The sequence below is a fragment of the Nelumbo nucifera genome, chromosome 8, assembly GCF_055504915.1.
Source record: "Nelumbo nucifera cultivar China Antique chromosome 8, China Antique-T2T, whole genome shotgun sequence".
Classification (NCBI taxonomy): Eukaryota; Viridiplantae; Streptophyta; class Magnoliopsida; order Proteales; family Nelumbonaceae; genus Nelumbo; species Nelumbo nucifera.
The window spans coordinates 7,679,499-7,700,644 of NC_142656.1; the positions used below are offsets into that span (position 1 = coordinate 7,679,499).

The 21,146-nt window shown below is 37.8% G+C and overlaps 1 long non-coding RNA gene across 3 annotated transcripts; it reads left to right on the plus strand.

The window, feature by feature from the left end:
- The first annotated feature begins 14,648 nt into the window (after nt 1–14,648).
- LOC148789596 (uncharacterized) lies at nt 14,649–21,146 on the plus strand. 3 transcript variants are annotated; one of them, XR_016079865.1, is made up of 6 exons: nt 14,649–15,094; nt 15,313–15,451; nt 19,966–20,019; nt 20,270–20,297; nt 20,661–20,715; nt 20,798–21,146. It is a non-coding gene; the product is annotated as an uncharacterized LOC148789596 (long non-coding RNA). The 3 variants fall into 3 exon arrangements; XR_016079866.1 differs by lacking the exon at nt 19,966–20,019 and having other exon boundaries at nt 20,270–20,715; XR_016079864.1 differs by lacking the exons at nt 19,966–20,019; nt 20,270–20,297.

Below are 21,146 nucleotides of genomic sequence, written 5' to 3' on the forward strand. Positions count from 1 at the left end.
GCGTCGTTCTGACTTGAGCTTCAAGTTGGATCAGTGGCAAACACTCTCAACCACCCAATTCTTTTTTCAGCAAGTTGATTCTCACTTGCATCTCTCTGTTCCCCTCCCTTAACACCTAACTCTTTCTGTTCTGGTTTCATTTTCCTTTCATTTAGATTGCTATTGAAATTTGTTTTCGAGAGGCATGAATGACTGTATGTATCTCTATGTGTTTATGTTTTCTGTAATTTGGTGGCTTTCTTTTTCTTTAGTTTTACTTACACTATGAATGCAATTGCGTTAAGCGAGTATTTCTTTTTCTTTTTCTCGTTAAGTGGATGAATTATTGGGCTTTCATTTTTCATTTTTATTCTCTTTTTTAGTTCTTTGTTCAAATGCATATTTGCATTTTTCTCTTTTTCGCTTACTTTTAGATTTTCAGTGCGGTTGTTGTCGTTTTTTGGGAATGTGGAAGCAATCTGGTTCCAAGCTTCTCTTCTTTCATTTAATCTTTGTCTGGTGCTAGATTGTATACAGGGAAGGTGGAGAGGGAGAACGAAGAGGGGAAGGGGGTGGAGGAAGAAGATCACCACTGCTGCTGGAAGTTGCAGCGACGGTGATGATTTTGGTTGATGAAGAAGAACTGGACGCGACTCCAGGGTTCACCGGGGGTAGAGATAACGAAGGGGAAGAAGAGAGAGAGAGAGAGAAGGTGATAAAATATGGGAAAGAGGGAGAGAGATGGAAGGGAAAGGAGAGGGAGAGAGGGCAAGAGACTGAGGAACCCAGATTTGCACCTGGGTGGCGAAGATAGACTGAGGAACCCAAATCTGGACCTGGGTGGTGAAGACAGAGTGAGGAAGATGAAGAAGTGGAGGAGCTTTCAATTTGACCTATGGGCAAAATTGACATTTTAGCCCTTCCGTCAATATTTTAACAGTAATGGTAATTTTCCGAAATAGTAGTGGTAGCATTAGACAATAGATAAGTATTAGGAGTATACTTAGTCAATTAACTAAACCATAAGGATAGTTTAAGAAATTTACCCTATTATTTATTAGGCTTGTGGGCCCAAATTCAAATCTACTATCCACAAGACACTACAGCTGATATAAATGACACAACAGTACTTGAGTAGTGTAGTAGATCTGAACCTCTTGGGACACTAATACTCAATTTTAGAGTTCAAATCTGCACCCCACGGGCTTCCACCCCACAAACAGGAATACGCCATTTGTCCAACTACATTATTGAGTTCTTACCGTGTACAGGGTGAGGAAGATGAAGAAGTGGAGGAGCTTTCAATTTGACCTATGGGCAAAATTGACATTTTAGCCCTTCCGTCAATATTTTAACGATAATGGTAATTTTCCGAAATAGTAGGAGTAGCCTTAGACAATAGATAAATACTAGAGGTATACATAGTCAATTAGCTAAACCACAAGGATAGTTTAAGAAATTTACCCTATTATTTATTAGGCTTGTGAGCCCAAATTCAAATCTACTATCCACAAGACACTATAGCTGCACATCAGGAACATCTGGTATAAATGACACAACAATACTTGAGTAGTGTTTTGTGTGTAGTAGATCCGAACCTCTTGGGACAGTAATACTCAATTTTAGAGTTCAAATCTGCACCCCACGGGCTTCTGCCCCACAAACAGGATTACGCCATTTGTCCAACTACATTATTGAGTTCTTACCGCATGGACGGCCGTTAGTCCCAAAATGAGCCCAAACCCATTTTGTGTATTTCCGCTCCTAAGTCCCGCCTTCGACCTAATGTGTTTGAGAACCCTTTGACCCTCATCATGTTCTACTCCCTTCATTCAAGTACAGATCCAACGTCTTCTCCGGCATTGGCGATCGCTCCCGCCATCTCACCATCGCGAGGTGCTACTTCAACTCTCTCATATCTTTCATGCTTGTTTTTGTTTAGGGTTTCATTTTATCTACTATTTTCTTTTTTTCATTGCAAGACAGAGGAAGGGAGTTTATTCATCCACCACCGCCCATCTCTGGCGACCAAGGGCAACAGTAATATCTCCGACGACCAAGGAAAATAGTTGGTCACATGTGTATAAACTTATGTGTATGGGCCATCCCATAATTCCTTTGAAACTTATGTGTATACTCATGGGGAATAGATGGTTGCAGAAAGCTATTGGGATTCAGCCATTGTTTCCATGTAAATGAACATTCAGATTGTTTCCCGTAGTCACCGGAGATATTACTGTTGAAATGCAGCTCACTCATACATGTGTGGAATCCGGTGGTCACCAAAGATATTACTGTTGCCCTTGGTCGCCAGAGATGGGCGGTGGTGGATGAATAAGGCCATGTTTGGTTTAATTCTCATTCTTTCTCATTCTTACTCAAGATGAAATACTAAATTGGAAAAAAATGGGTAAAATAGGCAGAATGAGAAAATATTAATTTGAACCAAGCACTTTTTTCTTAAAAATAAATTCTTTTCAAACTGACAAGTGTCCTATGTTGCACATTTTCATTCTTCAAAAAAATTTGTGTCGGTATTCACAAACCGCCAACCTAGGTCTCCAATAGTCAATGTTTACCGATTGGCATAGATGTCTTGTGAAAGTACTTTTGTAAAGTGCTTTTATAAAAGTACTTTCGTAAAAATGCTTTTATAAGAATATTTTCCTAAAAGTGCTTTTGTACTTTCACAAAAGTACTTTCATAAAAGTGCTTTAGTAATGTATTTTTATAAAAGTGCTTTCGTAAAGTACTTCCATAAAAGTGCTTTCATAAAATAACTTTCGTAAAAGTGCTTTTACAAAAGTACTTCCATAAGAGTGCTTTCATGTAAAAAAAGTGTTTTCGTAGAAGTAAACATCTATGACAACAGTTATATAGGTAGAGTTTCTTCAAAGAATAAAATGAGCAAGATGGGACATGATTATTTTTCATGCTGCAGATTAGTCAATTTTTGTGTTATGAGGCCGATTTTTCATTTTAAAAAGAATGTGGCCCTGGGCAAGAATTTGATAACCAAACACTCTAATGTTATTCATTTTTGCCCATTCTTACTTAAAATGAGCAAGAATTAAGAGAATGAGGCGTAGAGCAGTAACCAAACATGGCCTAAACTCCCCTCTTCTGTCTTGCAATGAAAAAAAAAAAAAGAGAAAATATTAGATAAAATGAAACCCTAAACAAAAACAAGCATGAAAGATATGAGAGAATTGGAGGAGTAATACCTCACGATGATGAGATGGCTGGAGCGATCGCCGGTGCCAGAGAAGACGTTAGATCCATACTCGAATGGAGGGAGTAGAACGAGACAAGAGTCAGAGGATTCTCAGACACATCAGGTCAAAGGCGAGACTCGGAAGCGGGAATACACAAAATGGGTTTGGGCTCATTTTGGGACTAACGGGACGAGCTAACGACTGTCCCATTAGCCCTGCATGCGAGAAGAACTCAACCATGCGGCTGGACAAATGGTGCACTCCCATGTGTGTGGGACGTTTGTGTGGCGGAAGCCCGTTCGGCGCAAAATTGAACTCCAACTTTAACTTGCAGCCTAAAAGCCTCAAAATTTAAGTGATGGTTGGTATTATGGCTGTTTCTATTTAAAATGCTGCCACATCAGAACACCTAGGTGTTTGGAGTTCAGATGCCAATTTTCTGCTTGGTTGACACTATTTTGAGTTAAAACAGTTATAAATCATTTTTAATACCGACGGAGTCTTGTGCTTGTGCGAAAGAAACAGTATAAAAATATATTATTTTAGAAAAAATTCTCAATTCGTACCTTATATTTTGGGCCTAATGTCATTTTAGTTTTCAAACCTTTAAAACATGTCAATCTAGTACTTATTAAATAATATGTGAAAAAACACAAATGGCCGGACCCAGCCTCTTTAGTAATTCTAGACCAAGTGGGTAATTATAACCGTGGCATAGCAACATTTGGTAAATGGTTGGGACAGGACTAGTACCACTTCTCCGTTGGATAGTTGAACGCATCCAACATAGGAAGTAGTCTTTTATCTCCTCTGTTGGAATTTGGAAGCACATGGTGTCGGCCGTCTTGAGTATTGACATTGTTAATCAACAGTGCCAAAAGAAGTTATACATTTGGATGTTTGTTACATATCCACCAAGAATTCTGTGAAAAGGACAAACCAAACTAGTCGGGTACTGAATTTTGAATCTTTCCAACAATAGCCTCTCTTCTCCTATTCCCGTCCAGCTCGGCGACCTTTCTCAACTGGTTGATCTTGATCTCAGCTCGAATTCAGAATTCTCTGTTTGGGTCGTTTCCATCGGATTTCAAAGGACTGAAGAGGTTGCAAAAAATGGTGGTTGGGAATAATTTTTTAGTAGGTACGTCGCCGGGAAATTTATTCTCCAATCTAATTCAGCTGCAATATTTAGCCCTTAATGGCAACAATTTCTCTGCAATGTTTAGTCTAACTCAGTTTTATTGGTTTGTCCTCTAATTATTTCCAAGGCCAAGTTCCAGCTACTCCGAGTAATGTTTCTTTTTGACAATTGCCTTCAAAATGTAGAGAAGCAGAGGGGTTTGGAGTATTGTCAATCATTCTATGGAAGAAGGGGCTTGAGCTTTTCCTAGGCAGGTTTTGGCGTTTTTAAGAAAGCTTGAGCTCTGTTTTTTTTGAGGAAGAAGATGATGAGTGTTTTATTTCTAAAGATAATTTTGACAATTTCAAAAATATTAAATTTGAGTAAAATTGTCACATTTTAAAATTGGGAGACTAAAGTGACACTAGAACCAAAAAGTACTAATTGAAAATTTTTCCTCATGGCAAATTAGAAGTGATGGATATACACTATGGAATATCATAGATTTTCAAACAAATTCACTGCCAATCATTATCTTAAGAGAGATGACAAAAAAAATATGGTATTCATCATGCCATATTTTGATTGGTCAAAGCATTTCAGGTATCACATCATTTCAATATGATAGATTTTTTCTAATTTTAAAATTCAACTAATATGCATTTACTAATATTGGATCCACATCAAATCCACCACTTTAAAGTCTATTTACTTTTAATTGGTTTAATTTTCACATAGTATACCTTCATGTTTAATAATATATATATATATATATATATATATATATATATATATATATATCATCAATTTCAACCAATCGCACAAATGCACCATAAATTTTGCAGTGAAGTCATAACATTGTATATTTCCCAGGTTGGTAGGGTAGCCCTTTCATGTCAATGGAGTTCAATGTGGCTTCATGTCCAATACCTATATACATACAATTGCAGTGAAGTCTGAATTACAAATTGGGATAAAGAAATAAAAAAGATAAAATTCAATAAAAAATAGAAACAAAAATGTATATATAAAAGGTTGTACGTACATTTATCAAATGAAATCTTTTTTATATAACCTAAATAAAATCTTATAATCTTTTCCTTTTGATGCTTTTAATCATTATCATTACAAATTTAATTAATTACAATGATTTCATTGAATAAAACAATCATAATTTTCCTCTTTCTTAATTGACATTAAATATGTAATTATTTACAATAATGTCATTGTTAATTGTTTATGATGATGCCACTAAACTTCTACCTTTTTCATATTTGTTAAAAACTATCTTTATCTCTCATTTTATTTACATCCGCGTCGTGCTTCCCTCCCCTAGGATACTTTAGCGTCTATTTGGCATCGATGCCTTTGCTCTAGAAAATGGTGACACATCAGTGCCACGTCGAAAAAATGGTGCTCCAAGAAACCCCTGTTTGTTTGGAATCATTTTCCATAAAAAACGGTACTCTAAGTCATGTCTTGGAAATCGAGAAGGCGTGGTTTGGAGCAACGCCAAATTTGGCATTTTCTCATATTACAGCTCGTTGTTACCAATGAAGACGTGATGTGGCAGTGATGTGGACTTCCTATAATGGGTACCAATGCTAAAAACAAACATGGAGCACTGGTACCAAACAGAAAGTGTTGTTGTTGCTCTAGGAAACGTCCTACCTAGCAACAACATTTTCAAACAGAAAAAAAGACATCGTTTTCTCAAAAAACTGAGCTTCCAACCCACATATCAGTAGCACCGTTTTCCCATATCTACAGCATCGATGCCTAACATATACTTAGGGGTTAGCCCAGCACAGCCCTCAGCCTGAGCTCATGCAGGCCTGTGTCGTGCCGCAAGTTGGGTTGGTCCGCAGGTCATAGGCCAAGCTAGGCCACGAATCGGGTTAAGCCATATTTTTTAATTTTTTTGAAAAAAAAAATGAAAATTTTAACATAAATTAAAAAAATAGACAAAAAAATTAAAGATCTTAAAATTTTATTTTAGCCTGAATCCATACAGGCCTGTACCTAGGGGTGGATTCGAGCCAAGTCAAGCCGAATACTTGGCTATTCGAGCTGAGCTCGCAAAAACAGTGGTAGGCTCGAGCTCGATTCGAGCTAGAGACTTGAGCTTGAGCTTGGCTCGATTCAAAGCTCGCAAGTTTGAGCTCGACTATAAACTAAGTTTTTTTTCTAAAAACTAAAAATTATACATATAATTTTTTTATTTTACATACAAAAAATTAAGAATTATTATACATAAAAAATAAAATTATTATATTTAAAAATATTCTTATATATAATAAAAATTATTATATATATGTATATGTATATGTACATGTACATGTACATGTATATGTATATGCATGTGTATGTATGTATGTATGTATGTATGTATGCAATAAAAATTATTTATTTATTATACTAGGCTCAATTAGACTCGTGAGTCTCATGAGTCGATTAGCAAACGAGTCGAGCTTGAATAGCTCATGAGAAGCTCAGCTCGTGGCCACCCCTATCCGTATTGTAGCATGGGCTGGCTGGTCTGTGGGCCAAGTCTTAGGCCAGGCCGGGCCAAGAACCAGACTAAACCTGTTCATGGGCTCGATAGCCCAGTAGTTCAGCCCAACCCATTAATAATGCTAAATTAATTAATTAATTAAATAATTTAAGATAGTCTTTACCAATCTTGTATTGATAATACATAAAGTTTTATTTATTTATTTACTTATTTTACTAATTATTTAATTAGTTAATAATTTAAAAATCTAACACATTATTATTGCTAGCAAAGTAAGATAGAGAATCGTGTATATATTTATATATATTTACTCTCTCACTTGATTGTATATTTATCTCATTTATTTTATAAATTTATTTATTTATTAAATTAAATTAATTATTATTTAACTATTTACAATTATTCCACTATATAAAACAAAAATACAATAACAAAAGTCATCTCTCCCTCTTTTACTCTTTTGCTTGATGGCCGTGATTATTTATTTATTGTTTTATTTTATTAGTTAAATATATTTTATTCATAATTTTTTATTTATTTTAAATAGATTTTTTCCAATAAACTTTTAATTATAAAATTACCTTTTACAATTTTTTTCTATATAATAATTTAGGGAAAATTCCCGATAGGTACCCTATACTTTGGGCCGAGTGCCAATTTAGTACCCGAACTTTCAAAATGTGACAATTTAATACCTACCTTTAACCAATGTCATACGAAAAGACATAGATACTCTTCAGGTATTATCAAATTTTCTTTATTAACCATCAGCAACAACTGTGGTTTTCACATAAAGACCATCAAATTTTCTTTAACTCGCTACGCCAGAAGACAATCTCTTAGGTTTTGAAGAACGTCTGGCTGTGTCGTACGCTGTCTCGCGCGCTGCGCCAAACGGAGGAATGAACGAGTCTGGGGAGAAAACTGGGATCTTATCAGATTATGAAGAATCATTAGACTGACATTTTGAAGTGGCTTGAGTGATTTTGCCTATATAAAGCAATCCAAAAGTGTTAGCATCCCATCTCGAGTTGCAGCCAAACCTCCGCAAGGGTAAACTGAAGGATCTTGGAAGTCATCATGGCAGCTCAAAGGCGAAATATTCAATCCACCATCATTCTGAAATTTCAAAGTTCCTGCTCTGCTGCTGGGAGGATAGGAAGGAGCACCGAGGTTTATTTAAATATTAACTTTTTAAAGGAAGGAGAGGAAGGAGCACCGAGGTTTGATAAACAAGCCCGACGAGCTCCTGCCTCTGAGTTCCTACTCTGCTCCTGAGGAGTTCCTCAGGCGAACAGTGACAACACTGTTCACATCAGGAGTTCCTCAAGCTACACTGCTTATCAATCCCGGCACTGTTTATCAATCCCAACACTGTTTAAATAAAAAACAGTGACGACACTGTTTATCAATCCTCAGGAGCACCGCCGGGCTTTAATATTTAAAGGAAGGAGAGGAAGGAGCACCGAGGTTCAAAGAGTGTCTGCTTATCAATCCTTAGGAGTTCCTGCCTCGCGTGAGGGGGCAGCTCACTCCAGAACTACACCACAAGCAGAAGAGAGCTCTTACTGTTCATTGCCAATTTGCCAGTTTCGCCCAGGCCATCGGAGGAGGCGGCGAGTTCACTCTCCTCTGCATCAGGTTTTGCTAGTTTTCTTCGTCATCTTTCCCGGTATTTCTTTCCCCATTTCCCATCTTCACCTTCCTCTCCTTCCTCTAGTCTGAACCTCGCCATTCATTCGTCATACTCGCCTCTCTCTCAATAATCCCTCTCCTCCTGCGAAATCCTGAGAGATCTTCATCACCTTCAACACCGTCATTTCTCTCTCATATGTTCTCTGGACGGATATCACACATTCGACGTTCTGCAATGTTAAAGTCTAAACAAACAGCTGTCAAGTAGTTAACAATTGTTAAATCAGTTTGTTCCGTTTGACTTCGTTAAAGTCAAGTTGTTAGATCAGTTAAATAGTTAAAACTGTTTAACAGCTGCTTTGTAAAACCTCATCTGCGATGAGGGACGTCTCCTCATCGCAACCTGTCTCTTGTCTTTATATATCCTTTTGTCTTAAATCAATAAAAGTATGCATATTTCCTTTTTGAAACTCCTTTTTCACATGGTATCAGAGCGCCAGGCACTGGTTTCCCATTTCTTAATCATCAATCTTCTTTATGTCTTGTTTGTAGTTAACCTACGATCTTCTCTATCTTCGTTGTCTTTCTTGGTTTTTTGATTTATAGCCAAAATGACCACAGAATTGAGTAATGGCGATTAAGGGTGGCAAAGTGCCGAGCTTTTCACTAGTTGTTAGAGCTCAGCTCATGAAAAGTCGAGTTCGGTTCGGTTTCAGCCAAGCTTGAATCCAATTCAGTGGTTCGATTATTAAACGAGCCGAGCTCGAGCCTATTAGAGCTCGAGCCTATTAGAGCTCGGTTTGTGAGGCTCGTGAGCCGGCTCGAATATATATATATATATAATAAAAATATTATAATTATTAATTATTATAATTCTTAATTTTTTAAATATAAAATAAAAAACTTATATATAATTTTATTTTTATAAATACTTTTATAATAAAATATTTTTATGAAATATAAAACGAGCCGAGCTCGAGCTTATGAACTCTTGACTCGAGCCGAGCTCGAGCTCAAGGTTCTAGCTCGAATCGAGTTCGAGCCTTATAGAATAGTCTCGAGTCGAGCTCGAGCCTGGTACTATTCAGCTCGGCTCGGCTCGAATCCACCCTTAATGGCGGCGACATTAGTTCTTTCACAGATCCGTCATCACCGTATTTCCTTCATTCATCGAATAATCCAGGTGCAGTACTGGTATCGTTCTTGCTAAATGGAGAAAATTATCCGACCTGGAGACGTGCAATGATCAATGCTCTCAGTGCCAAAAACAAGATCAAATTCGTGGACGGAACAATAGGTAGGTCGGACCTCACTAGTTCGACGGAATTGAGAGCATGGTCGAAATGCAACTGCATGGTGGTTTCGTAGTTGTTTAATGCCCTAGCACAAGAGCTACACCAAAGTGTTGCCTACATTGAAACCGCACATGAAATCTGGCTAGACCTAGAGCAGAGATTCTTTCAAGGAAATGCTCCAAGGATTTTTCATTTGAAGCGTGAGTTGGCCGTTCTGCGCCAAGAAAACCTCTCAGTCGCGTCATACTACACCAAGATGAAAAGGATTTGGGATGAACTCTCTGTCTATACCCCAGTCTCAGTTTGCGCCAACTGTGGGGCAAAGGATCTCATTGTAGAAAAAGAAAAAGAGAAGGTTTATCAGTTCTTGATGGGCTTCGGAGATCATTTTAATATTATATGATCAAATATTCTGAGCATGGAACCATTACCACCAAGCACTAAGGTCTATGCATTGATCGCTCAAGAAGAGAACCATCAGTTGTTCTTTGCTTCTTGCCCTCCAACCTCCGAAGCTACTGCTCTTTTTTCTTTTGGTTCAAAGAATTCATCCACAAGGTAGAAAGAAAGGTCCAAGATTCACTATGACCATTGTAAGAAACAGGGTCACAGCAAGGATCAGTGTTATGAACTGGTCAGGTACCCTCCAGGATGGAAAAAGGGAAAATCATAGACAAATAGAGCCAACAACAACTAGAACATCAAACACTCTGCGAATCAGGCATCCTCTATCTCCACTAGTAATGGCGCTTCCCCTGTTCCTGGACTGTCACTTGAACAATACCACCAGCTCATCACCTTCCTAGGTGTGAGTAAGCAGGCAACCTATGCCTCCAATTTTGCTGGTAAGTCTTTGGATCCCTGCTCAATCTTGAATGTCGAATACTGGCTACTAGACAGTGGTGCCTCAGATCACATGGCTCCAGCTACAAACATTTTTTATCAGAACCAATCTAGAATGATTGGAAGGGCAATTCACCTACCTAATGACACAAAATTAATAACTGAGTCTCATGGCTCTGTGAACATAACACCTGAGATCCAGTTGAAAGATGTTTTGTTCATTCCTGGCTTCAAGTGCAACTTACTGTCAATCAGCAAGATTACTTCACAACTGAACTGTGTGGCAATATTTTTTCAACCTTCTATGTATTACAAGACCTGAACTCCAAGAGAGTGATTGGAATCGGCAAGATGTGTGACGGTCTCTATCATTTTGTACCAGTCACGCGATCAGCAGCTTTACACTCCTTAGGATCAAATTCTGATGCCTCTTCCAGCCTTTGGCACTCAAGATTGGGACATGCATCTTATGAACGATTGGCCTTGATTCTTGCAAAACAATTGTCGGCACATATGGATGAACAGTGTTGTGACACTTGCTTAAAGGCTAAACAACCTCGTTTACAATTTCCTATTAGCACTACCAAGTCAAACAATTGTTTTGAGATAATACATGTAGACATCTGGGGTGGTTATCGAACTCCTTCATTATCAGGTGCTAGATACTTTCTCACAATTGTAGATGATCATTCTCGTGCTACTTGGATTTTTGATGAATTGCAAATCTGATGCATACATGTATTTAACCATGTTTTGTAATCTTGTTAGAATACAATTCCAATCCCAGGTGAAGTGTATACGGTGGACAATGGACAAGAATTCCGTTCATGACCTATGCAATATTTTTTTAATGAACATGGCATTCTCCATCAATATTCATGCATAGACACTCCCTAATAGAATGGAGTGGCAGAACGAAAGCATTGTCACCTTCTAGAAGTTGCTCGAGCACTAAGATTTCAAGCCAACCTCCCTATATGATTCTGGGGAGAATGCATTCTCACTGTCACCTACATCATCAACTACCTCCCTAGTCTAGTCTTGAAGGGTAAGACACCATATGAATTATTGTATCACCGGGCACCCACCTATGATCACTTCAGAACATTTGGCTGCCTCTGTTATACCAGCACACTACAACAGGGTAGAGACAAATTTGCTCTACGTGCTAAAAAATGTGTGTTCCTTGGTTACCCTCATGGACAAAAGGGATATCATGTATATAGTTTGGAAGAAAATAGATTGTTTGTCTCACGAGACATTCGCTTCTTTGAAGATCAGTTTCCATATCAGAATTCTCTCATTGATGACACACAAAGCCCGGTCATACCATTACTAGCCATGGTTTTTAAAACCGAACCGGTGACCGAACTGGTTAGGGCTCCGGTTACCAGTTCGAACGGTTAACTGGCCGGTTCAGTAGTTTGCTGACCAAAATCAATGATTTTGGGGGAAAAAGTGGGTTTGGGGGAAAACGGAACCGGTCAGGTGACCGGTTCCCGGTTTTTCCGGTCCGACCGTCCAATCCGGTCCGGTTTTGAAAACCATGTTACCAGCATCTAATGATGTTACACCAGAACTGCTACAGTCCAATGATCATCCACCTGCAAACAATCACGATACAACTCAGTCTACCATTGATCATCTATCTGAAATGCCAATTGGTGACAACATTTCTATTGATCATCCAACAATTCATGCTTCGAGCGTTCATTTAGTCACTCTTGACCCACCTAGGGTCACCAATAGCATTCCCAACCTAGAACCCACCACATACCAACAAGTATGTAAATCTGATCACTGGAGAACAACAATGGCAGCTGAGTTAGCAACTCTTGAAGCCACTCAAACCTGGACACTGACTAACTTACCCAACAACAAATCAATTGTGGGTTATAGATGGGTCTTCAAAGTAAAGACAAATCCTGACGGCAGCGTCGAACGCTACAAGGCGCGTCTAGTTGCAAAGGGATACACTCAAATTGAAGGTATAGACTACACCGAAACATTTGCGCCGGTAGCAAAGTTGGTGATTGTGAGATGCTTATTGGCCCTTGTTGCGGCCCACCATTGGCATCTACATCAAATGGATGTAAATAATGCCTTTTTGCATGGATACTTACATGAAGAAGTGTACGTGGACCCACCACCCGGACTACTCCCACCTGGAGATAACTGGGTCTACAAACTCAACAAGTCCATCTATGGACTTAAGTAGGCCTGTCGCAACTGGATCGAGACATTAGCCAATGCCTTGAAGAAACGAGGATTCAATCAATCTAAGGCTGACAACACTCTGTTCACGCTTCATAAATCCGGTCATTCTCTCATAGTGTTAGCCTATGTCGATGACCTCGTGCTAGCCGGTGATGATCCCAATGACATTGAGAGTCTCAAGAAGTACCTTGGCAATTGTTTTCCTATTAAGGATCTTGGAGCCCTCCATTACTTTCTTGGAAATGAGGTCATCAGGACACTTGAAGGTATTTTTCTCAACCAACGAAAATATCTCAGAGGAATCCTTAAAGACACGGGCATGACGGATTGTCGACTTATCTCATTCCCTATGGAACAACATCATCATTTGCAGCCTAATACTGGCCCTCCCATTAAAGATCCAACACAATATCGATGCCTTGTGAGCAGATTGTTGTATCTAACCATCACAAGACCTGAAATCAGCTATTTAGTCAATAGTCTCAGCCAGTTCATGTCTGATCCTCGACAACCACATCTTGATGCGGGAATGCACGTCTTGCGGTATCTCCAATCCTCTCCAGACCATGGGATATTCTTGTCATCTTCTAGTGATTTCACAATTAGAGCTTATTGTGATTTGGATTGGGCAGGGTGCCCTACCTCAAGGCGCTCGACCACAGGCTACTTCACCACCTTGGGCTCTTCTCCTCTATCGTGGAAGTCCAAACGATAACCCATTGTCTCTCGGTCCTCGGTGAAAGCTGAATATCGATCCATGGCGACCACAACAAGTGAGTTGGTTTGGCTCAAACAGTTGTTCTTAGATCTTGGACTTGATCATTCACAACCCATGCAACTTTTTTGTGATAACAAGGCGACGCTACACATTGCAACAAATCCAGTTTTTCATGAATGGATCAAGCATATCGAAATAGATTGCCACTTCATAAAGGAACTCATTCAATCACAGTCCATTACCACGACTCACATTTCTTCCAAGGGACAACCTACGGACATATTCACCAAAGCTCTTGATTGCGATCTATTTCACTCCTGCTTACCCAAATTGGGCATCTGTCCACCTCCTGCTCCAACTTGAGGGAGGCGTGTTAAAGTCTAAACAAATAGACAGCTGTAGTTTGTTTAGATAGCTGTCAAGTTGTTAACAGTTGTTTAATCAGTTTGTTCAGTTAAAGTCAAGTTGTTAGATCAATTAAATAGTTAAAACTGCTTAACTGCTTTGTAAAACCTTATCAGATGGAGGGATGCCACCTCATCGCAACCTGTATCTTGTCTTTATATATCCTTTTGTCTCAAATCAATAAATGTATGCATATTTCCTTTTTGAAACTCCTTTTTCACATGCAACGAACCACAGCTTCCCCTGTTTCACAGACTTCCTCAGGAGGCCGGAGAATCTCATAAATTGGCAGGATTTGTTCAACCGCCGTAGTCTTTGATTATCCTTCGCAGAACACGCCAAATTCATCCAGACTCTTCCGTTCGCAGCATCGAACTTTTGGTCAAGACATCCTTCAGGTAATCAACACCGAGCTTTGTCTCGGTTCATTTTGACAGTGAAGGTTAAGGCTAGAGATCAGATCGATAAAATAAATTCCACGAGACTCGTTACCCTAGATCTGTCTAGAGATAATTTTAACATTTTTAAAAGTCTTAAATCGCATATGAGGTCAAGTGATATAAATAACTAACGGTAAACGGTTAGTAATAGATTATCGTATTTCGAAAATTCGAGTACTAAACTGGCACCCGAAATAAAGTACAGTATCTATTGTGAATTTTCCCAATAATTTATTTTTCACAAGCCATTTACCATCATGTTTTGCCCTGTTGCACGGCCCCTCCGATACCACATAGTACATATAGAACAGGCGAGAAGGAAAAAACAATAGAAAAAGTAAGAGCAAGAAAAGGAACAAGTAAATATGAAATACCTCGCGAGAGAAGTATGAGAAAGGTTGCACATTTTGAAGAGTCCGCTCTGATCTGCCAGAATAAGGCGGAATACCTGAATCGTCAATTGGCAGGAACGAGCTTAGTTTATCGTAGTCAATGAGCTTCGGCTGCTGCTGCTGTTGAATATAGTGACTCGCGCACTGTTCTGATTCCCCTTCAAAAGTAAAAGAACCAGGATACGTGAATAAGGAGAAACCCGAGGGAGGGAAGGCGAATCCTCCTCCGTTCATGTTGCTTTGGATGATATCGCTGTTCTGAATATTGTTGTCGTTATTGTTCATGGCTAGACCAGAGAAGTTCTGGGAGAGGAACTGAGGTGGCTTGCTTGATACTGATTTGGTTTTATGATTAAGTAGTAAAGTTTAATTTGTAATCTGTAATTGGAAAGTAGGTTCCTGATTTCTATTGCGAATCGAATTTAACTAAAAGTAGTAACAATTAAACTTTAGGAAGTAGAGTTATATTAGGAAATTGCACAGAAGTTTAGGAAAATAAACTTTCCTCTTTTTTTTTTTTTTTCTTTGAATACACTAGGAAATTGCTACGAAAAGTTTAGGAAATCGGCGAAGCGAGGGGGAAAAAAGGGTTTTCCAGCGACAATGGCATCTGCGTCCAAGAAGAGAAGGATCGATCAGGTACCGCCAAGAACAAAAGAGTCTGCTCAGTCTCGCGGGTAATCTTTCATGGCTATCTCACCTAGTTTCCTTTTATGTTTTTATCAAAATAAGAAGTAGCAATCTTTTTTTACCTGATTCCGTTTTTGTGGTTTTTTATTGAATTATTTCGCAATACTTTTCTTATTGTTGTTTAATTGTTCTCTTCCATCTTTTTATTAATAAAAGTGGTTATGGTTTATTGAACTGAAAAGGATAATATCAAACTTGCTCTGTCTTCATGATATACATTGCAAAAGCGTTGTTTGTATAGCTGTCTGTCTGCTTGTTTTTCTGAATATCATAGGATTTAAGAAATTCCAGTGCACATATGGCACATGTTGTTAGGACAAAGATAGTTGTGAGAAAATTTCTTGAAATCTTGAAATGAATCTGTTCTGATATCTTACAACCGGGTATTGATCCATTTTAGGTGAAATTGTTTTTAAAATGTTAAGGATGATATTTCATGTGGCATCCAAAAGAGGCCATTTATCTTGTCTCTGTCAAGAATGAGTTCCCAAAGATTGCTGGGTTTTTAGAATGTGAGAGATTTATGCAATGGAAGCAACAAACACAAAACACTTATGCAGAAAACCTCAGGAAGAATGAATAGAAGTTGGAACCTTTCATTTTATCTACATATCAAGATTACAATGATGAGATTTCAATCAGTCAAAGGCTCTAAGCTGATTGAAAGATCATAATGGCATGTCATGAATGAGAGGTTGGAAAGCTGAGAAGTTTTGGAGCACTTCCTTCTGTGTCTTGTGAAATCCAAGCTTGGTCACATAATTTGTTAATAAGGTAAAGTGGCAAGCGGAGGCTGCATATTCTAAATTATAGACTACAGAAATGAATCTTTTCCTCATAATTCAGAATAAGAGAATGGTCAAATAGCATCCTTCTATAGCTTGCAATTCTTATATGTTCAGTGTTTTGAGGGGTAACAATGCAAGTTGGTCTTGCAGTGGCAGTGGAGACATGAAAAGGTGCAAAATAGATAATGGTAGAAGTGAAAATAGAACAAGGGGACAAATTATTAATTCCGTGGAGACTTCAGTAGAATTGCAGAGGTTATGATGAGGATTAAACTTGTAAGACACATATAGAAGCAGTGAAGTAAAGTTTAGGCCATACATTGAATCTATAGTTGGTCTGGACCTGCCTTTGTTTATTCTATTTGAACAAAGGAAGGATACACAGAATCAATATTTCTTTGTAGTTCTTGAGCCTCTATTTGTTTGATTGATGTGATGCATGTAATTAGATTTGGCCTCTATCACATTTTCATGATCCCAAGTAGCCCAAGTAGATACTTAGTAAAAACTGGAAATTGATTACTCCTAAGATGGCATAGACAACAAAAAGAAACATAATTTGATGGTATGGAGGATAACATTTTCATGTAAGAATTTAAGGGATCCTTGATTCTGAAACCCTTGAAGATAATATGAACTTTGTTGCGGAAAAGAGCAACTGAAAGCAAATATTGAGTTAGAAACTTTGGTTGGAGATTTTACATTTTGGTTAGTAGCCAAAGTCTATTAAGAGAGGGATAACTACAGTTGTCAAAGTTTCAACAGTGCCATAACATAAGTGCTTCTTGGTTGATATTTATTCTTGGGGGAATACATCGGGGTGGGCTTTGATGGTAGTGTCACGAAGACGAAGTGCTGGTGGAGCAGGTTGATTGTACTCTAAATTTAGCAGTTTGAACAATTAGAAGGTTAATTGGTAAACTGGTATTTTGGCATGTGTTAGGAGCAGATCATTTCTCTATTTGATGAATTTCATGTCATGGCCAAACAGAGATTTTCCATTAGTTTTTCTCAGTATATCTGTAAGCCCTTTTTATTCTAAATGGCTGATTAAGACAGCTGTTGGTGATCATCTGACTTCTTCAGCAAAGTTTCTTATCATAACGTGGTTCATGTCTTTATTAGTAACTGAAGGGACCTATTAACTGGTCATTTTTTATTCATTTCGTTATTTACAATCCTAATAGTTTAGAATTAATCAAAGAGTAAGGCATTGACTATTAAAAATTGGGGTTCAATGGAGATGTTTGAGAGAAATTAATGTGAGATATTTAGCAATTTATTTGCATCTGGTCTCAGTGTTCTAAAAGGCATGCCTAGGCTCAGAGGCAGGGTTCATTTTGTGTAGGGGTGTCAATGGACCGGTTTTGGGTTGGACTCCGTCCAAATCAAAATCCGTTTGGACGGATTGGATGGACCAATAAGACATATTGAATTTGGACAGACTGGACGGACCAATATGAAATATTGGATTGGACCTGGTCCATCCATAATGAATTTATATTGGATTGAGCCAATATCTGGTCCATTGATAGAAGATAAGAACATAGGTGTCAATGGACCAGGTTTGAGTTGAAACCAATCTAAATTAACAGGAATTTGTCCAGATTGGACAGTCTCTGGACCGGTCTAAAATGGTCCAAAATATTCACTGGACTGGATTGGACCAGGTCCATTTGTAATGGACTCACATTGGACTGGACCGGATTGGACCAAATCTAGTCCAATTGACACCCCTAATTTTGTGGATGTGTTCACTTGAACCTAGCTGTGCTTCACCTGGCTTGCTGCTATGTTTTGATGAATCAACCTTGAATTTGATGTTTGAATAAGTAACATACTATGTGGTAGGTTGTAGGTATGATTTTTAGAGTTTAAACAATTTAGCCTATGGATTTGAACCTAAAAGGCTACAAGTTCCACGTTAATAAAACATTGCTCTAACTATTCTGGGCTAAATTGTAACTTGTAAGGTTGGGTTTGGGGGTGCAGTTCTAGTTGTATTTGATTATTCTATGGTTGAGGGTAACTTACCCACAGATTTGTAACCCCAAGTTTGATTAAATGCTCAATAAAATTTACCTTTACTGATAAAAAAATTGTTCTAACCAATTGAGCTGCCATGATTTTATTCCTTCATAATTTAGATTTGCCTAATTTTATATATTAAAATTTTCATAAGTTTGCACCTTGCTTCGTTCTGGGCCTCACCTTGTGCCTCATACCTCAGGCTCTAGAACTCCTTGCATTTTAGTTGTACTTCTTGCTTTTAAACACAAGGGCTCAACTCAGGTGAAAAGGTCAGCTCTACTGTAGTCTCTCTCCAGTAGCTACAACATGAATGATTTTGCATAAGATAATTGCACCAAGAACTGAGTTAGTTCCTGTTTTGGTGGATTTGTTCAATCCAATAATATAATAATGAGACACAAGTAATGAGCTTTAAAGAAATGAGAAAACTATACAGATATCATATCCATTAAGTTGAGTTCTGTAGAGGACATTATCCAAGCAGGGGGATTTCTTTCTACTAAAAATACACTTCTCAATAATCAAGGACATATTTATAGGTTCAAGAAGACAAAATCGCAATCTTAAAACTATGCTCTACTTGCAAGCAACACATTAAAGATGTGTAATTGAATTATAACTCCTTGATACTTAACCTAAAACAAGTTATAAATGGTGAATTAAAACTATAACCACAACTTACAGAAAATAATAAATGTCTTGAAAATATTTTGTAATTAATTTGCATCTGGGTCCATGGGATCTCATGAGTATGGGAAGTTGACAAAATATTAGTCAACATTTGGCTCTTATGTGGACTCTATTGATGGCTAGATGGGCTTTAAAACCCAAAACCATATTAATTGGTTGGGCTGACAGCATATGAGACTCTAGTAGCTCACCATTTTGATCAACTTCAGGTGCATTTAGCCCCATATATTTTCCCATTCAGAGGCCTTTCATTACAAATTACGTGCAATGTTTAGGCTTTTTCTTCTCTCCTAATATATATAATCAACATTTAGGTAAGGGCCATTACCTAATGTTGATCCTGACTATGTTGGAATCTTGGGAAGGGATGGACTGCCTACAGACCTAAAATTTCACTTTCCTTTTGGCCCAAAGTGACCACTCTCAGACAAAAAAAAAACTTTTTGCCATGCTTGTTAATGTCAGGCTGAGATTTTATCACTGCACAAATTAGTAGCCCTTATAGATTACACCATGTGATGGAACTAGATCAAAGAAAAAGCAAAGAGGACAAATGTTGTGGGATTGAGGAGATTTGGTAGCAGTACGATTAAGCTTTATGGATTGAGGTGTCTTTTACATGAGTTTTCTTGTGTATTTAAGGCCTAAACCACAAGGTGGGATATAGTTGTAATGCTCTCAGGTGCAACTATGACAATTGAAGGCAAGACACACATCTTTTGTGCCTCATATTTGGAACATGTCAAATGACTAATAAAGTGTGAAGATTAAGTTCAATTTTGTATATCACTCTATTCCAACTACAATTTATGCAAGTCAATGTTACCTGGTCAATAAAACAAAAAAAGGCAATAACAATTTTGTTTTATCTGATTCATTTTTATTAGAAAAAGGCATGCTTGTAAAGCTTATGTCTTCATTTTAGGAGCCTGAAACACTTTGTTTCATGCATTGGTATTTTTTTTTTATGTATTGGTTATACTTGCCTACAGGGCATCTACCAATGGTGTCAACTGAAACCGTAACCTGCTATGCTCAAAAAGAAGGTTGTCACCTCGACAAACCTGTTATACCGTTCGACATGTGTGTGTTGTAAGATAAAATTTAAGTAGCATCATATCTGTAGTCTGTACTTCTAATCTGTTATAAATTTGAGTTTATCATTTACCTGTCTGTTGGTTCCTTTTTATATATTTCTATATTTTACGTGCAGCATTTTAATTCTTGATTTAATTATATAGAACTTCTAAAGAGATCAATATGGATTGATCTTTTTATTTTTTTTTTGTTGTGCAGATTCCTATGTGAAGATTATGGTTCCAAAGAAAGATTTAGTTTCCTTTTCACTTGTTGATATATTAACTCTTTCTATTACCCTAAAGATGAAGTGAAATGCTCATTTTCCTTGGATTTAGATAACTGACATAGTTCTTTTTGTGTCCCAATGCAAGGCTTTAACTTCAGATGTCTTGGACATTCTAACTACTAGATTCAAAGGGTTAAAACAATGACAACAAAAAAAAACATGCATTTATGTCTTTTTTCTTTCTTGTCTCTGTGTGTGCATGCACATGTGCGCCACATGAAAAAGAAGAAGGCATTAATGCACCCTTTGAGCAGAAATTGCTACTTGAGTTGTTGGTTTTTTTTTTTCTTTTTTTATGATTAATTTTTCAATCTTAAGCAGGGATGCCAGTTCACCAACTGTAAAGACTGATAATGTCCCTCTACACAACTTAGCAGTAGGTCTTTTCTATCTTCAGGTTTTCTTGCAGTGTTTGCAAATTCTTAGACCATATCTTAACATTAGACATTCTTATGCAGCCACCCAGTATCCCCACTTCTGGGAACTATCTCAAAGTTCAGCAGGCAAAGAAAAATGCAGTAGCACAAGCACAACAAGAGGGATGCATTGGGAACTTTAAGAGCTTTGATTCTCTGTTTGGAAACTTCCTTCTGCCTACCATTCCAACTTGTGCAGAGCTGACAAGATAGTTTGACTTTTTAATGCTGATAAAGGATTTTTCTGTTTGATTTGGGTTGTAAGAATGTATGAAATTGGAATTCAGGCGAGTAGCCAAAGTGGGTAAATAACAATTATTAACATGGTTCGCTGTTGTATTTTAGTACGTTTTACAATTCTAATATTATTTCTGCAGCTAATGTTTGACTA